Raw genomic sequence first — 19745 nt, forward strand, 5'->3', positions numbered from 1 at the left:
ATCAACTGGTATACAGGTTCCTGAGCCTACTGGGCTCTTATCATATCTGCATTTGAAACTGTGTACGGGGTCAGCCTCCACCACATCACTGCCTAATGCATTCCATCTGTTAACTACTCTGACACTGAAAAAGTTCTTTCTAATGTCTCTGTGGCTCATGTGGGTACTCAGTTTCCACCTGTGTCCCCTTGTTCGTGTTCCCCCGTGGTAAAGAGTTCGCCTTAGTCCACCCTGTCAATTCCTCTGAGAATGTTGTAGGTGGTTATCATGTCTCCCCTTACTCTTCTGTTTTCCAGGGACGTGAGGTTTAGCTCCCTTGGCTTGTGTGTATGCGCGCGTGTGCGTGCTTTTGAACAGGGGCGAGAGCAACATTAGCAGGAGGAAGTTGTCCCCCACAGTATTAGAGGCGTGTAGCCCACTGTGGGTGTTAGTGCGGGTGTTAGGTTACTGTGGGAGGAGGGATGGTGGTTCAATGTTGTTATCTGTGAGAACACCCCAATGGTGGTATTATCCTGTCTTAAGGGGTTATCAATACATTACAATTACCCATTATTATATATAATATATATATATATATATATATATATATATATATATATATATATATATATATATATATATATATATATATATATGTCGTACCTAGTAGCCAGAACGCACTTCTCGGCCTACTATGCAAGGACTGATTTGGCTAATAAGCCAAGTTTTCCTTAATTAATATATTTTCTCTAATTTTTTTCTTATGAAATGATAAAGCTACCCATTTCATTATGTATGAGGTCAATTTTTTTTTATTGGAGGTAAAATTAACGTAGATATATGACCGAACCTAACCAACCCTACCTAACCTAACCTAACCTATCTTTATAGGTTAGGTTAGGTTAGGTAGCCGAAAAAGTTAGGTTAGGTTAGGTTAGGTAGGTTAGGTAGTCGAAAAAACATTAATTCATGAAAACTTGGCTTATTAGGCAAATCGGGCCTTGAATAGTAGGCTGAGAAGTGCGTTCTGGCTACTAGGTACGACATATATATATATATATATATATATATATATATATATATATATATATATATATATATATATATATATATATATATATATATATATATATATATATATATATATATATATATATTTACGTTTGAATTACTTGAGTGACGTGTGTGATGGTGATGAAGGATTGGTGTTGTATGGCAGGTAAGATGGTGAGTACTGGTCACCATCAGTATCCCCCCCCCCACCACCACCACCACACACTACCGTTCTCCCTCTTTCTCTCTCTCCCTCTTTTTCTCTCTCTCCCTCTTTTTCTCTCTCTCCCTCTTTTTCTCTCTCTCCCTCTTTTTCTCTCTCTCCCTCTTTTTCTCTCTCTCCCTCTTTCTCTTTTCTCTCTTTTTTCTCTTTTCTCTCTCTCTCACACTCACACACTTCTCTCATGAACAAAGAAGTCATCCGAGCTCAACGTTGAACTAGTGTTTGGCCCGCGCTGCCGCCCACCATTGAACTCCCACCACAGGAAACACAACACAACACAACACAAGGGCCCAAGTTTCACAACCAGGCTTGTTCATGAACTAAGCCGAGTGGAGGGGGGGCGGGGGCTTGGACCTGGACCTGGACCTTACGTACTCACCAGATGAAAGGAAAAGAGGAGCCATGTTAACGACATGGAAGGTACTAATGGATACTGACCAAGCAAGCAGAGCAGCAATGTATAAGGACAGGATAACAAAGTGAAATTGATGGACATCGAAGACATAAATATGTTGAAGATTATCACACGGCATTTTTTTTTTTGTGGGGTGGGGAGCAACAGTACATATTTTGTACTCTGGTCCGCAGTAACTATCGCTACTATTAAATGAACAAATCCACAAGGGCCGTGACGATGGTTCGAACCTACGTCTGAGACGACCCCAGACGCTGCCTTAATCAACTGAGCTACGACATGGTACGAGGTTCGAACCCTCGTACGGCCCTTGTGGATTTGTTCATTTGATGCATCACGCTATTGTGATAGGGACCCCCTAGAGGCACTCGACCACAGGGTGTCATCAGAAGTGTAAGTGTGTAATTGTGTGTAAGTGTAAGTAATTGTTTGTAAGTGGACACATGCACACTTCTCTTAACCTATAATAAGAGATGTAGAAGTTAGAACAGACAAGAGAGACATATAAAATATTTAGTTGAATTGGAAAGAGAAAATGTTTACAATGAAGACTGACTGATCTCAGAAGGTGGCATGGGAGCAGACTCACAACTGTTGTGGGTTGTGACGCGAGAGTGACTATAGAAGTAGGTGTTGAATGGATCATACTCAGGGGTTATTGACGGTGGTTATTGTTGGAGTTATTACCCATTGGGATGGGGATGGTGGCTGGAGTTGTGATTGTATGGAGGGTTATTGCTGGGGTTGTTGCACGGGGGAGAGAGCAGTGACATTAGTGATGATTGCATGAAGGGTTATTGCAGTGGTGGTGTTGCTGGTGTTTACGGCCCCCACGCTGTAGTAACCCGCACCATCAACCATGACCTGCCCTCATCTCCACCACCAGGTACACGGGCAGACGGGGAGGAAGAGAGGGTAGTAAGACGAGGAAGAGAGAAGGAGGAGGCAGAGGAGGAACAAGTAACAGGAGCACTGATAAAGGAGGAAAGGCTCATCTCCGACCACATGGCTCGTAATATCTGAATTAACATAAGTTTATAGTGTGTGTTTAGGAAGAGAGGGGAGGGGGGGGGGCACGATAACACCGAGGCTGTTAGTATAGGTTTGTGGTGATGCTCTGAGTGCTTTATAGTGGTAATGGCTTGGCGCTTTCTCCTGTTAGTCCCGTTCCCTCCCGTGCGTGTGCCTCCTTCCGTGAAACTTCGCCTCTTGGTGAACATTTCGTAGCGCCCGAGTTAGCCGGAATATTTCTAACGCTCGACTCCGGAATTAGGCATAGCCTAACCTTTCTCAAGTTATCTCTCAAGTTATCACTGGGAGATATCGGGTCATACTCGAGGTCGATCAAGAGCTAAGGTCAAGGGAAGTATGTGACTTTCTCGTGCAATGGCATGAGGCAACAGCAACGGCACAATGCAGATGTTATATACACAGACTTTGCAAAGGCATTTGACAAATGTGACCATGGAGTGATAGTCCATAAAATAAGATCAATAGGGATAACTGGTAAAGTTGGGCGTTGGATTTTTAGCTTTATCAAACAGAATGCAGAGAGTGATGGTCAATCAAGTAAGATCAATCCCAAGTTGTTGTTATTAACATCTTTTCTGACAAAATGAATTACAAATTTGCCTAAGTGCAGTGAAAACCTTCTTACCTCAGGGCACAGCCCTTCCACCGCTGCTATTTCTCATTCTTATCTCGGATATAGACAGAAATACTTCACATAGCTTCTTCTCATCTTTTGCAGTTGATATAAAAATCAGCATGAAAACTTCCTCTGTAGAAGACACTGATAACTGCAGGCAAATGTTTATAAAGTGCTCGATTGGGTAACTGAAAATAACATGATGTTTAACGGTGACAAGTTCCAGGTACTGAGGGATGGTGGAAACGAGGAACTTTAACGAAACACAGGGTACAGGACACGGACCTACTCATAGAAGGAAAGCAACATGTAAAAGATCTGGGAATTATGATGTCTGACGACCTGACATTTAGTGAACATAACCGAGCAAATATAGCGGCGGCGGCCAGGACAATGATAGGATGGATTATGAGAACGTTCACATCCAGAGATCCCACAGCAATGTTAATACTATTTAAATCACTGGTGCTGTCCCGTCTTGAGTATTGCTCGGTACTCACTTCCCCTTTCAGAGCGGGAGAGATCTCTGAATTAGAGGGAATATAGAGAACATATACGGCACGCATAGGTACGATAAAACATCTAAATTATTGGGACCGTCTCAAAGCTCTCAAAATGTTCTCCCTGGAAAGGAGACGAGAAATGTATCAAATAATATATACATGGAAGATACTTGAAGGCCAGGTCCCAAATTTGAACAGAATAACGACATACTGGAGCGAAAGGTACAGAAGGAAATGTACAATAGAACCAGTTAAGAGCAGAGGTGCCATAGGGACAATCAGAGAACACTGACTGAACATCAGAGGTCCACAGCTGTTCAACACCCTCCCAGCAAGCATTAGAAATATTGCTGGAACAAAGGTAGATGTATTCAAGAGGCACTTAGACAAGTTCCTGCAAGAGGGTGCAAGACCAACCAGGCTGTAGTAGATGTGTGGGCCTACGGGCCGCTGCAAGCAACAGCCTGTTGGACTCTACTTCTCAAGTCGAGCCTGGCCTCAGGCTGGGCTCGGGGAATAGAACTCCCGAGACCCTATCCAGGTTATCTTGAGGTTATCTTGAGATGATTTCGGGGCTTTAGTGTCCCCGCGGCCCGGTCCTCGACCAGGCCTCCACCCCCAGGAAGCAGCCCGTGACAGCTGACTAACTCCCAGGTACCTATTTACTGCTAGGTAACAGGGGCATTCAGGGTGAAAGAAACTTTGCCCATTTGTTTCTGCCTCGTGCGGGAAGAAACCAATGGGCAAAGTTTCTTTGCCCATTTGACTACCTCAAAGGTAGTCACATCCCCTTCACCGTAGTCACATCCCCTTCACCGTAGTCACATCCCCTTCACCGTAGTCACATCCCCTTCACCGTAGTCACATCCCCTTCACCATAGTCACATCCCCTTCACCGTTGTCATATTCCCCCTCTCCATCTCTATCCATGTATTCTTATCTTATCGACAATCAGCAACTTCTCGCCAGTTCCTTCGTATTGCCAAAGAGAAAACGGAGCAGATAGTGTTGAAATACGGATGTTGAGGCAAACTTATCCTTGCAACGTGAGGCGAGGGGGGGGATGTCCCCTACCAAGCTTGGGGGGGGGCGGGGGGGGGGGGATGTCCCCTACCAAGCTTGGGGGGGGCGGGGGGGGGGGGATGTCCCCTACCAAGCTTGGGGGGGGCGGGGGGGGGGGGATGTCCCCTACCAAGCTTGGGGGGGGGCGGGGGGGGGATGTCCCCTACCAAGCTTGGGGGGGGGCGGGGGGGGGGATGTCCCCTACCAAGCTTGGGGGGGGGCGGGGGGGGGGGGGATGTCCCCTACCAAGCTTGGGGGGGGGACGGGGGCGGGGGCGGGGGTCCCCGCTGTCGCCCGTATGTCCTAATAGTCCCTAATCAATTTTTCAAGTTAAAATAATATATTAACTGAACTTTGGGTTTTGGAAGTATTAGCTGAGGCGGCGGGAGCCATGTTGGTGTCGCGGGCTATATTCAAAAATATAAATTTTCTCAATTATTAATTAATGTATATTAGCGTATTTAAGCTTAGGTTGGATTATGGGTTTAGGTATAATTGTCGATTTGTATTTATAGTTCGGGGGTGAAGCATTTACAGTATGGGGGGGGGGGTGAAGCATTTACAGTATGGGGGTGGTGAAGCATTTACAGTATGGGGGTGGTGAAGCATTTACAGTATGGGGGGGGGTGGTGAAGCATTTACAGTATGGGGGTGGTGAAGCCTTTACAGTATGGGGGGTGAAGCATTTACAGTATGGGGGTGGTGAAGCATTTACAGTATGGGGGTGGTGAAGCATTTACAGTATGGGGGGGGTGGTGAAGCATTTACAGTATGGGGGTGGTGAAGCCTTTACAGTATGGGGGGTGAAGCATTTACAGTATGGGGGTGGTGAAGCATTTACAGTATGGGGGTGGTGAAGCATTTACAGTATGGGGGGGGGGTGAAGCATTTACAGAGTTAAGATTCTTACAGAGGTCACCAGCAATGAGAGAACCGGTTGTGTGGGTGTAAAGCCTTGTTTATTCATAAACAGGACTTTTGGTGGCTACAAGGAGGGGACATTGGCATTTGTTGATGAGGACGGGCGGGCTGGCTGGCTCCTCCTCGGGTTTAGATCATATACTTGATCACTTCCGTTTTTGGAATACCTCATACACCTGCTCACCCTCGGGTGTTTACAAAGGTTCTGGACATCATTTCTCTGATAATCAGTTTGTGTAGTTTAACAAATATATAAACTTGTGAGCGTTTAAGAAGACCTCGTGTATTGACCACATTTATACCCGTAAGAGTGTATGTTGGTCTGTCCTAACTTGGAGGTTAGACACTCTGGGCTAAGTGTACCCAAATTTGTAGGGGGGATAGTCTAGGGTTCGGGACGGTCATAGGCTCGTCAGGATAGGCCTAAGTTTAATTATTTCAGACATATTATTAATTATTCACACCATCCATCAGATTCTTATGGATTTAATTCTAGTTGTGTCAAATATATCAGAAAAAATGATATCCTTAAATCTATACAGTCTTCCACTGCTTCCTAATATTATATTTTATGAGAGGGAAGATGGGATAAGAAGGGGAGGGGGGGGAGGGGGAAGAAGCACGAGGGAAGGGAATCGAAGGGAAGGGAACCCCGCCAAGCCATTACGACTATATAGCACTTGGAAGGAGTCAGGATGAGGATGCGGGGAAGTAATTTACTTAATTTAATGTAAACTAACACGTGTTGGTTTGCATTAGTGAAATTTACTATACATTGTTGACTTGCTTTCACATTATACACCCCGGCCAGTGTGACACTTGCTGGCTTCTCATAACTTATTATGTGTTAATATAACTGTGGCATGCTGGTATTTATTCCTGGGGGCATTGTCACTTCCCACACGTGAGTGTGTGTGTGGAGCTCTCAGTCCGAGCCGGACTCCTTATATTAAGTCCAGGACGGACCGAAACGTTGTCATTCAGTCTTTCACTTCGTGTGTGAGGGTTGCGTTATTGGCTTTCAGCCTCGTTATTGTGACGTCTTCTCAGGATGTTATCATCATTTTAAAGTTAGAAGTTTCCAACAAATTTGTATTTCACGGGGAAGATATTTAGAATATTCCGACGGTCTGGTGACGGGCGCTGAACAATTCGGGTGCCACAAACAATCTATAATTACATCGCTGCTGTCCGTCCTCTCCGCTCTTGATAACTCTCTCTCATATGTTGGATGCTTTTCAGTTCGAGGAGTTGGTTTCGAAATTATGCCTAATGACAACGGAATAAAATACAGAATAGAACCAGTGAAGAGCAGAGGTGTCATAGGCACAATCAGAGAACACTGTATAAACATCAGAGGTCCGCGGTTGTTCAACGTCCTCCCAGCGACTATAAGAAATATTGCCGGAACAACCGTGGACATCTTCAAGATAAAACTGGATCATTTTCTCCAAGGAGTGCCGGACCAACCGGGCTGTGGTGGGTATGTGGGCCTGCGGGCCGCTCCAAGCAACAGCCTAGTGGACCAAACTCTCACAAGTCAAGCCTGGCCTCGGGCCGGGCTTGGGGAGTAGAACAACTCCCAGAACCCCATCCAGGTACATGAATGTTATCAAATTACTTATAAATGGAGTTCACATTAATAACAAAGGCAAATAGTGAAGCGTAGGTACAATTGCTGCTGCAACTGGCACCATTGACTGGCACTAATGGTTAATACGGGAAGTAACATAAAACTGACAAATCTCCCCCTCTGGCTCTCTCCCCTTCTCCCCTCTCCCCCTCTTCCCTCCCCTCTCCCTAGGTAATTTCTCATCTCTCCCCTAGTCTCTGTGGGGTGACTAATGCCTGATATCTCTCTCTACAGCGTCAAGCGTTGGAGTTCGTGTATGTACTATTTGTAATTACTGTCTCTACCTTCAGGATCCAGCTGTTAGCTCTTGGACCCCGCCTCTCTAACCGTCGTTTATCTAATGTACTCCAGAATTATTTTTCCTCGTATATCTACTACACACACACACCTACACCTACCTCACACACACACACACACACACACACACACACACACACACACACACACACACACACACACACACACACACACACTATACACTGTATACTGAACACTGTAATAAGGAAAGAGAGGGAAGGAAGGGGAGAAGGCGGAGTGACCCTACTCATGAGAAAGGAATGGAGTTTCAAGGAGATGGTTATCCCAGGCCTATAACTACTCCAGTGGAATCGATAGAAATTGTGGATGGACAGAAAAGACTCGGCTTCAAGGTGATGTACTCGAACATAGATGAGATTACAAGCAAGGCGAGTGAACTTAGGGAAAGAGCACAGAAAGTAAACCCGGATGTAATTGGACTCGAGAAAACAAAACTCTCAAGAATCATAACGACTGCGGTGTTTCCCCAGGACTACACTGGAATATGAAAAGAGAGGGAAGGTAGAGGAGGAGGCAGAGTGGCCCTACTCATGAGAAAGGGATGGAATTTCAAAGAGATAGTTATTTCCAGGCTGCGAGGGGTTTAGAGACTATATAACAGGCACCATGATGATGGGAGGACCAAGAGTAGTAGTAGCAGGGATATATAACCCTCCACCAAACGACAGAAGACCCAGGCAAGAGTATAACAGAAACAACATGGCAGTTAACAATATAATTGAAAGGGCAGCCTCTACTGCCTGTAGAATTCTATCCCATCTGCTCATCATGGGAGACTTCAATCACGGAAGGATAGACTGTGAGAACAAGGAACCGCATGGAGGAGAGGAAACATGGAGAGCTAAACTACTGGAGGTGGCAACTAAATTTTTTTAAGCCAACATGTCAGGGAACCCACAAGAGTGAGGGGAAACGATGAACCAGCGAGACTCGACCTAGTCTTCACTCTGAACGACTTCGACATAAGAGAAATTGACTTCGAGGCCCCAGTAGGAATGAGTGATCACAGTGTACTGACGTTTGAGTATCTGGTCGAAGAAGGGTTAAAGTACTCGAGAAAGGGAGTTGAAAACAAAAGGCTAGCATTCCGTAAGGGAAACTATGAGATGAGAAAATTTCTAACTGATATAACATGGGAAACAGAGCTCAGGGGAAAGACGGCCCAAGACATGATGGAATGCATCACGCAGAAGTGTAAGGAAGCAGCAGAAAAGTTTATTCCGGCACAAAAGGAAAAAAAATAAAATACAGATGAGAAACTCATGGTGTAATCAGAGATGTAAGCTAGCTAAGCAACTAAGTAAAAAGGCGTTGAGAAACTCTAGAAATAACAGGACACATGAGAGCGGAGAAGGATACCAGAGAGCCAGGAATGAATACATCAGGGTGAGAAGAGAGGCAGAAGGGCAATATGAAAACGAAATAGCAAGCAAGGTAAAGTCTCATCCTAATTTGAAGGAACAGGTAATGAAACTGGGGATAGGGGTATCAGAAAGATTCACCATAAATGACAAGGAAATGTGTGAGGAACTCTGTAGGAAATTCCAGGAGGTCTTTGCATTAAAGCAAGTAGTACTTCCAGACTTACGAGAAGGAATAGTTAACCAGACACCACTAAAGGATTTGGGATTATCAGTAGCTATGTAAAGAATCTTTTGCTAGAGTTGGATGTGACAAAGGCTATAGGCCCGGATGTAATATCACCATGGATACTAAAGTAAAAGTAAGGAGCAGAAGCACTGTGCCTGTGTTACGGCCCTATTGGGTCGCAACGGGGTTCTTTCTCTGATGTTGTTAGAGGTAGGGTATCCGGCCCCAAGTTAGTAGTGGCTTTCAAGGGGTGTGTTCCGTAATGCAAGTAAATTAAAGGGGAAGGGATACAAACATACTAACTTAAATATATATTGCCACCACCAATAAATAAATATATAAACAGTCACTCGCTGGGGCTATCACTACACTTATGTACACGTCTTGTCGTCTTCTGAAGACACAGGATGCTCTGCTTAACGGTGCTCAAGACGAGTAGCCCTGGTTCTCTTCTTGTGGCCTCTCAACGAATCCTTAGATTCTCTTAGCGAGTCTACCCCGGGCACAGGCCAGCCAAATCACAATCCCACTGGGTGCACCGTCGTGGAGGCCGTCAACCACAAATCCAGCCTGTAGCTGGCAGGTTCCAATCAGCAACGCTGCGTAGGCCACTCCACGACCGATACTAGGGTTGCGAGCCCTAGGCAGGAGCCTCGTGTGATTCCACTGATCACTCTCCTCACCACAACACCCCAGTGGCTAGTCTTCTCCACCAGTCAGCCCCGGGTTCGACAATTCCTCAACCGCCACGTCACAGGCAGGCTAACACAACAGTGTTCATCCGGGGGGGAGACTCACAGCTTCAGCAGCAAACTCGTGGAAATTCTACGGCTGCCTTGGGTAGACTGATCCAACGTCCACTACAGCATTCCCAGGTCGACTCTGTAATCAAACACGTCATCAGTACTAGTTACACTCTAGGGCACCTCACTCACAGGCTTAGACACAAACGTCCACCTATCCACTCCATAGATGGCGTTGCTGTCTAAGCGCCACCTCGCCAGAGGTCAGCAGCGGCTACGTCACGAGCTGATTAGGACGGGAAACTAGCCCTTGTGGCTGGTATATCACGTCCTCACTAGATGGCGTCGTCCATTTGGAGGGGGTTTCGGGAGCTGACCCACAGATGGCGTGGTCGTCACTGCTCCGGGCTCGGACGCTGGACTCGGGTCCGTAACAGCCTGCCACTCTCCATGGTGTATAACAAATCACTGGTAACAGGTGAACTGCCAAACATTTGGAAGACGGCAAACATAGTCCCAATATACAAGAAAGAGGGATAGACAGGAGGCACTGAACTACAGGCCAGTGTCCCTAACTCAGTGTCCCTAACAAGGTACGAAGACGAAACTGGAAAAAGTTCAGAGGTATGCCACAAGGTTAGTCCCAGAACTAAGAGGCATGAGTTACAAGGAAAGGCCGCGTGAAATGCACCTCACGACACTGGAAGACAGAAGAGTAAGGGAGACATGATCACTGCCTACACAATTCTCAGAGGAATTGGCAGTGTAGATAAAGATAAACTATTTAACACGGGAGGTACGCGAACAAGGGGACACATGTGGAAACTGAGTACCCAAATGAGCCACACGGACGTTAGCAAGAACTTTTTCAGTGTCAGAGTAGTTAATAAATGGAATGCATTAGGAAGTGATGTGGTGGAGGCTGACTCCATACGCAGTTTCAAATGTAGATATGATAGAGCCCAATAGGCTCAGGAATCTGTACACCAGTTGATTGACGGTTGAGAGGCGGGACCAAAGAGCCAGAGCTCAACCCCCGCAAGCACAACTAGGTGAGTAAAAATATGTGAGTACACTTCCCCACACCTCCAGTCTAGTCAACTCCCCCTCCCCCCGACTCATCCCCCCCCCGAGTCACACCCCCCCCCCGAGTCACCCCCCCCCCCCCCGAGTCACCCCCCCATAAAAAAAACCTGCTGCTCCCTGACCCATAAATGTCTATCTTCCACTCCTCGCCCTGACACGCCCTGATCCACCTCTTGAAGGATTACCCCCGCCCCCCCCCCCCTCCTCAACGAAAACATCAACCACTCACCCCCCCCCCCCCTCACTACCAACCCCAGCACAACAATGCCACCCTCCTCGCTCCCCCTCCCCCCCCTCCCCCCCCAGACATGTAAACCCCTTACTGACGCATAAAGAAATTATTACCCGTGTGGGTGAGAGGAGAAGGTATTTATAGTACAGCTTGCTTGCCACACTGTCACAGTCCAGGAGGCAGCCCTCATCTACCAGCATATAGCCAACGCAGTGTCGAAAAAAGATCAGTGTAATATCGTGCTTAGAGACGTTTCGAAAGCCTTCGACAAAGTGTGGCACACAGGCCTAAAATATAAGATATCTGAGCTAGGACTTCCTGAGAGATTTACTGCTACTCTCTGCAGTTTTATAGACAACAGAACTGCTAGGCTTAATATCGGCAGCTACTTGGGTAACGTAATAGAACTGCAAAGTGGAGTACCACAAGGAAGCTGCCTCTCCCCCACTCTATTCAACATATATACAGCTGACCTACCCCAACCCCAACATGGAGAATACATCACATACGCTGACGATGTCACCCAAATAATATGCCAACCGGGCCCATCAAAGCCGCTACTAGCCGACAAGACCAAGGCAGCAATTGAATCCATAAACAACTTTGAGAAACAATGGAAAATCAGTACAAACAAAAGTTTCAGATAATACACATTGCAAAAAGAAACCCGGACCCCATCATCCTTGATAACCATCCGATCCAATATGCGGAGGTAGGCAGAATACTGGGACTTATGATCAATAGAACAGGGATAAAAATCCATGTAAGGGACCGACTAAACAAAGCCAAAGCAGCCTTAAGGAAACTGAGAAGATTCCGAAGCCTCAGTACGAACATTCAGATCCACCTATATAAGGCTCTAGTTCGGCCGCATCTAGAGTATCCCCCAGTACCACTACACACCATAAAGAAAACTAACATGCAGAAACTACAAGCAGTACAAAATAAGGCACTAAGGAGAGCAGCAAAACACCGTCCACCATATGATCAGACAATCCAGGAGCTCCACGAACTCCTGAACATACAGCCACTAAACATCAGACTGCAGCACCAAGCCATCAGGGTGTGGAACACCATCGAAATGTTAGAGGACCCAATGCTAGAAAGATTACTCCAAGATGAGACGCCCCGCTCCCACAGCTGGTGGCCCAAGATGAGACGCCCCGCTCCCACAGCTGGTGGCCCAAGATGAGACGCCCCGCTCCCACAGCTGGTGGCCCAAGATGAGACGCCCCGCTCCCACAGCTGGTGGCCCAAGATGAGACGCCCCGCTCCCACAGCTGGTGGCCCAAGAGCCTCGATTCTCTGGCTGAAAACCCTGCCCCACAGTACATAATTCCCAGATGAAATACTGACCAGATATCCTTCCCCCAATAATTGGAAAAATCTGTGTGTGTGTGTGTATAATATGTCGTACCTAGTAGCCAGAACGCACTTCTCGGCCTACTATGCAAGGCCCGATTTGCCTAATAAGCCAAGTTTTCCTGAATTAATATATTTTCTCAAATTTTTTTCTTATGAAATGATAAAGCTACCCATTTCATTATGTATGAGGTCAATTTTTTTTATTGGAGTTAAAATTAACGTAGATATATGACCGAACCTAACCAACGCTACCTAACCCTACCTAACCTAACCTATCTTTATAGGTTAGGTTAGGTAGCCTAAAAAGTTAGGTTAGGTTAGGTAGTCGAAAAAGTTAGGTTAGGTTAGGTAGGTTAGGTAGTCGAAAAACAATTAATTCATGAAAACTTGGCTTATTAGGCAAATCGGGCCTTGCATAGTAGGCCGAGAAGTGCGTTCTGGCTACTAGGTACGACATATATATATATTATAGGGAAGGGAGTACCACCTCTGGCTGGAAGAAGGGGGACCCATAGCCTCGGAGGAAACCACACATAACGCATTGGAGGGAATGTGTATATATATATATATATATATATATAATATATATTAGGGTTACATGCAGGGTACAAGGCTACTCGTCACAGGTTGTAGAGTTCCTCCAGCTCCTCAGATGACGGGCATGAACTATGGATGCAGTGAACATTTCCTCTCAGGATCTCCACACTAAGGCGCTGAAAGAGGATACTGGTGGCTCTAAGGTCTCTAGTTGTTTCAGTTAGCTTGGAACCCAGCTCCCTAAAAAACTAGCAGGACTTTTACCCCAGGCACCAAGTGTTTCTGAGGCAACATTTGTCGAAGGCTTTTGCAAAATCTGTGTAAATTACATCAGTGTTTTGTTTGTCTTCCATGGCACCTTAGGCCATGTCATAGTGGTCCAGCAACTGCGACAGGCAAGAGCGCTCTGTTCTGAAACCATGTTGTACGGGGTTATGGAGATGCTGTGATTCCATGTATTTTTTTATCTTACTTCTTAGCGCGCACTCAAAGATTTTTATGATGTGTGATGTTAGTGCTATCGGTCTGTAATTTTTTGCCTCTTGCCTTATTTCCTCCTTTATGGAGTGGTGCTATCTCTGATGTTTTTAATATGTCAGGGATAACGCCAGTATCTAGGTTTTGTCTGCAAAGAATGTGAAGGGCCTGCGATAGTGTTTTTTTTTTTTTACAGTTCTTGATGGATATAAAGTTCCAAGAATCCGGGCCTGGTGCAGAGTGCATAGGCATACTGTTTATGGCTTCTTCAAAATCCAGTGGGGATAGGGCGACGTCTGATATATGATTTGATGTTGGTATCATATCCATGAAAAATTCATTTAGGTTATCAATATTCAGTGTGTTCAGTTCCATGAAAAATTCATTTAGGTTATCAATATTCAGTGTGTTCAGTGGCTCACTGAAAACAGAGTCGTACTGCTTCCTCAGTAACTCGCTCATTTCTTTGTTGTCATCGGTGAAAGTTCCATCTCCCTTTCGCAGGGGCCCGATACTAGATTTGGTTTTTGATCATGATTTTGCATAGGAGAAAAATATTCAGGGTTTCTCTCTCTTCCACTGATGGTCTTTTGCTCTCTTTGCCTCTCCTGGGTTTTGTATGATTTTTGTAGCTTGCGTTCTATAGTTTCTGTTTCTCTACCTAACCTTCTTCGCCGTTCTTGAGAGAGGGTGCGACTCTCATGTTGTTCCGCGATTCGTTTTCTCAGTATAACGGCCCACTCACCATCCTCTCTCCCCCCACTCACCATCCTCTCCCCCCCCCCCCCCTACTCAACCATTCTCGCCAGCATCTCCTCTTCCCTGTCCACTCTCTACTTGATATTCTATTTAATTCCGAAGTCGTTTAACTCCCACCTGCCCCTCTGCCCCCCCCCCTGCACCACCCCCATGACCCTTGTCTCCCCCTCCCCCCCCGTACCCGTCCCCTCCAGGCGGTCCGGGTCGACTGGCCGCCGCTGATCACATTACTTCATCACAACCGCTGGTCGTCTGAGGTGGTCCTCAAGGTGATGGTCTTCATCCTCTGCCTCTTTTTCCCATTTTCACTTTTTTTTGTGCGCGGGCCCCTAAGCCTCTGGCTGGCCCACTAGGTGTTGCTTGTTTCTGTTTTACTTGGGCGGAGTATGAGTATTTATGACTCGTATGGTCGCTTCATTAAGATTTTGCCATATGTGTTTAACAACAACTTCTGCTCTGTTGAATCTAAGTTGAAATCTTAATGGGTTTGTAACTGTGCACTGTGTTAGATAATGTTCCAGTGGTCTGTTGTGGCTGTAACTGTGCACTGTGTTAGATAATGTTCCAGTGGTATGTTGTGGCTGTAACTGTGCACTGTGTTAGATAATGTTCCAGTGGTCTGTCGGGCATTTCTCCACAGTGTTGACATTTCCTCTCATCTTCCGGAACCTGTAAGCCTATTTCCCATGCACATGGGTATCCAAGCTTGATGCGATGTAAGTGTACTTCTGTTGTTCTACTGCTCCCATTCATAAAAATAAGTGGTTTGTAGTTGGTTATATTCAAGTACCAACCCGCAGATCCTGATGTTGCAACTGCTGTGTTGTGGTCACTGTACATCTTTTGCATTGCTCTGTTTCTAATTACTTTCTTAATCTGTGATAGACTCTGTGGCATGTAAATGTTTACATTTCTTCTCTTAGTTGCAAGTTTTGCAGCTTCGTCTGTGTCATTTCCTATTATTCCCACATTACTTGGTACCCAGTTGATAAGTATCCGTCGGCCTTGACCTTTGAGTGCATTAATGATATGACATTTGTGATCAGATTGCTCGAAACGCTATGCGTACTAGTGGCTTTAGGTATTGTATGTACTACCTCTATCTTTAAATCTAACAATGTTTGTACTGTAACTTTGCAACTATGTATGTACTGTTCCTAAATAAATTATTATTATTATTATTATTATTATAGATGGATGTTGTCACACATGTGTTCTTGTTGCAAGGTTTCAATGGCAGTTCTCGAATCTATATGAATGATAACATGTTGTCGGTGTTCAGCAAGAGCATGTTCCAAAGCCTTTTGAATGGCTAGCATCTATATTTGTAAAGTCGAACACCCGTTTGAGTCTCCAACTATTTACAGAGTTAACTGCCTTAACTGCAGCTCCGGTTTCTTGTCCCTGCTGGTCTACTGATCCATCTGTGAAGTAAGTGAAGTTGTCAGATGCCAAGTTTGCTTCTATATGCATCTGTGCAATGTTACGTAGCAGATGAGGATTAGTCTGGTTCTTTTTTTCCTTTAAGAACCATAATCTTAAAGTCTGCTGGCGGAGATTCCCAATATTCTCCCCTACCCCTTTACACCCCCTCCCCCCCTACCTCATAAGACCCCCTACCCCTTAACACTCCCCATTCCCCCAATTCTTTCGTGTTTAAGTGTTAATGGTGGTTGTGTTTGAATTATATGTCGTTGAATCAAAATTCTGTGACTCATTAGCGTTGAGAAAATAATCTGATTAATCCGTTTTGTTAATTATTGGTATTACGATTTCTATGGCATCTTATGCAGGGATTGTACCCTACTTGGTGTGTATGACTGCGAGGTGCCAGCATCAATAGTGTGAGTGTGTGGTGAGCCAGGAGGCCTGGCCTGGGACCCAGCCTGGGACCCAGCCGTGGTGGTCCACCCGGGCGGGTAGGTCAGTGGGCAGAGACACGGCCGGCGGGTGTGTTGTCTGGCCTGGCCGTGGTCCACGGGCCCCACACACTAGTTCATCCCGTGTCCAACCTGTTCTCTCCCTCACCCCCTCCCCTCCATCTCCCTCACCCTCCCTCGATTATCCATAATAATTCAAACTATCATCTATCATCCAGTATGGAGAGCGGTTCATCTCCCGCTCTCCATACCAACAACGCCACCACCACTCGTCAAGAACCAATATTACAGAGCACAGTCTGACCTATCAAGTTATCCTTAGACAATCTTAAACAACTCTGGAAACCAATCACAGGTGAACCCCCCTACACCCACACCTACCCACCCCCCACACCCACCCACCCAACACCCTCTACCTACCTCCCCGTCAGCCTACCCGACTTGCAGGCCAGATACCCGGCCGGCCGCCAGCCAGCATATTTAAGCAACCTGACAACTGAACGCAGTAATTTAGTGAAGGCGCACATGCACTGGCCCCTCCGTCCAGTGACCTCCTGACCTAAACACCCATGTGTATGACCTCTGCTCGGGGTGAGCGGGTATGGCTGGCCGGGGCTGGCTTGTACGGCCACATACGCCACCTTCCCAGAGATGAATAAGGCGGCCAGTCCCACATCTTAGTATGGAAAGCAACACGGGGCTCAATATGAATCTGGACGCCATGTTGGTCCCATTTTCTTCCTGGCGGCGGCTCGTATTAATAACACAGGCCGAGGGCATCTTCATAGTTATCTTCACAAGGGGCCGAGGGATGATAACATTGAAAAGTCAGTAAGGTGTTGAGGAAATAGAGTATATGAGGCAGTTGTGTGTTGTGTGTGGGGACCGTCGCAGGAGGAGGGTCCAAGACCTCGGTACAATGTGTGTTGATCCACGTTATTGATTCATTATTTTTTTAACGAGACCTGTCCACCCTAACCTATACTGACCTGACTTGTCATGGCGCGACATGTCATGGCGTGGCCCACCATAACGTGACCCACCATAACGTGACCCACCATAACGTGACCCACCATAACCATATAAATCCATTATTTTTATGGCCTCTGTAAGTCATATAAATAATTAATAAAGCTGAAGTAATTATATACAGTGATGCTTGCAAGAATTTAATATCAACTCGTAAACATCCCAAGTTACGACTCTAATTCAACCCCCTTCCTACCTCTCCCCCTCCCTACCTCTCCCCCTCCCCACCTCTCTCTCACCCCCCCCCTCTCCCCCTCCCCTCCTCTCTCTCTCACCCCCCCTCTCCCCCTCCCCTCCTCTCTCTCTCACCCCCCCTCTCCCCCTCCCCTCCCCTCTCTCACCCCCCTTCCTACCTCTCTCCCCCTCCCTACCTCTCCCCCCCTCCCTACCTCTCCCCCCCTCCCTACCTCTCCCCTACCCCCTCCCTCCCTCTCCCCTACCCCCTCCCTCCCTCTCACACCTCTCTCACCCCCCTTCTCCCCCTCCCCTCTTCTCTCTCACCCCCCCTCTCCTCCTCCCCTCTTCTCTCTCACCCCCCTCTCCCCCTCCCCTCTTCTCTCACCCCCCCCCCTCTCACCCTCCCCTCCTCTCCCCCCCCCCCCAGGTCGTGGGAGTGGTCAAGCCACGCTTGGTTAAGACTGGCAGCATTAAACCGTGTGTTGCTCTCCCGGCGTCGTTGATTACTTCTGCCCAGTGCTGGGCTTGTACCTCCGGAGGGGGGGGGGGCATGGTTTAGAGGGGAAGCGAGGGACTGGTGGGAGGGAAGGAAGGAGGAAAAATAAGGGAAGAGAGGGTGGGAGGAGGTCATTAGCAGAGAGGGTGAGAGACAAGACTAACAGCATTGTGGTAATATGAGGATGAACAATTGTGTGTTAACTACGGTGTAGCCGTTGTTACTCTCCTTCATCTGTCACTCTGGGGGGGGGGGGGAGCGTTGGTGTGCAGGTGTTTTCTCGCTTACCTGGAGCTTACCTGGTGAGGGTTTCAGGAGTTCTACTCCCAGAGCCCGGCCTGAAGTCAGGCTCGATTTGTGATAACTTGGTCCACCAGGCTGTTGCTTGGAGCGGCCCGCAGGCCCACACATCCACTCCAGCCTGGTTGGTCCGGCACGTCTTGCAAAAACTTGTCTAAGTGCCTCTTGAAAACATCCACCTTTGTTCCGGCAATATTTCTAATGCTTGCTGGGAGGGTGTTGAACAGCTGTGAACCTCTCATGTTCAGTGTTCTCTGATTGTACCTATGGCACCTCTACTCTTCACTGGTTCTATTGTACATTTCCTTCCGTACCTTTCGCTGCAGTATGTTTTTATTTTACTGTACAAATTTGGGACTTTGCCTTTAGGTATCATCCATGTATAAATTACTTGATACCTTTCTCGTCTCCTTTCCAGAGAGAACATTTTGAGAGCTTTGAGACGGTCCCAATAATTTAGGTGGTTTATCGTGTCTATGCGTGCCGTGTATGTTCTCTATATTCCCTCTAATTCAGAGATCTCTCCCGCTCTGAAAGGGAAGTGAGTACCGAGCAATACTCAAGACAGGACAGCACCAGTGATTTAAATAGTATTAACATTACTGTGGGGTCTCTGGATGTGAACGTTCTCATAATCCATCCTATCATTGTCCTGGCCGCCGCCGCTATATTTGCTCGGTTATGTTCACAAAATGTCAAATCGTCAGACATCATAATTACATGTTACTACAGCAGTTAGTGGTTGTAGTGACCTGCAGGTCTGTGAATGCATAATACGGCTGATGAGTTAAACTTTTGCTCATTAAGAGGAAATTGATGACCATTTTGGAGTGCCTTTGAGCAGCCTGAGGGCAGTAATATTCCGGGAACATCAACAAAATCTAATCGTGGAATTCAGAGATAACACCATCAATGGAGTCCAAGAAATGTGTAAGTACTTCATTCATAATGATGTACTTCCTGGAATCTTAGCCAAGTATCCAAAATTTGCTGACTGTAGGTGCAGCCCGCACGCGACTGTAGGTGCAGCCCGCACGCGACTGTAGGTGCAGCCCGCACGCGACTGTAGGTGCAGCCCGCACGCGACTGTAGGTGCAGCCCGCACGCGACTGTAGGTGCAGCCCGCACGCGACTGTAGGTGCAGCCCGCACGCGACTGTAGGTGCAGCCCGCACGCGACTGTAGGTGCAGCCCGCACGCGACTGTAGGTGCAGCCCGCACGCGACTGTAGGTGCAGCCCGCACGCGACTGTAGGTGCAGCCCGCACGCGACTGTAGGTGCAGCCCGCACGCGACTGTAGGTGCAGCCCGCACGCGACTG

Source organism: Procambarus clarkii, chromosome 22 (genome assembly GCF_040958095.1).
Source record: "Procambarus clarkii isolate CNS0578487 chromosome 22, FALCON_Pclarkii_2.0, whole genome shotgun sequence".
Taxonomy (NCBI): Eukaryota; Metazoa; Arthropoda; class Malacostraca; order Decapoda; family Cambaridae; genus Procambarus; species Procambarus clarkii.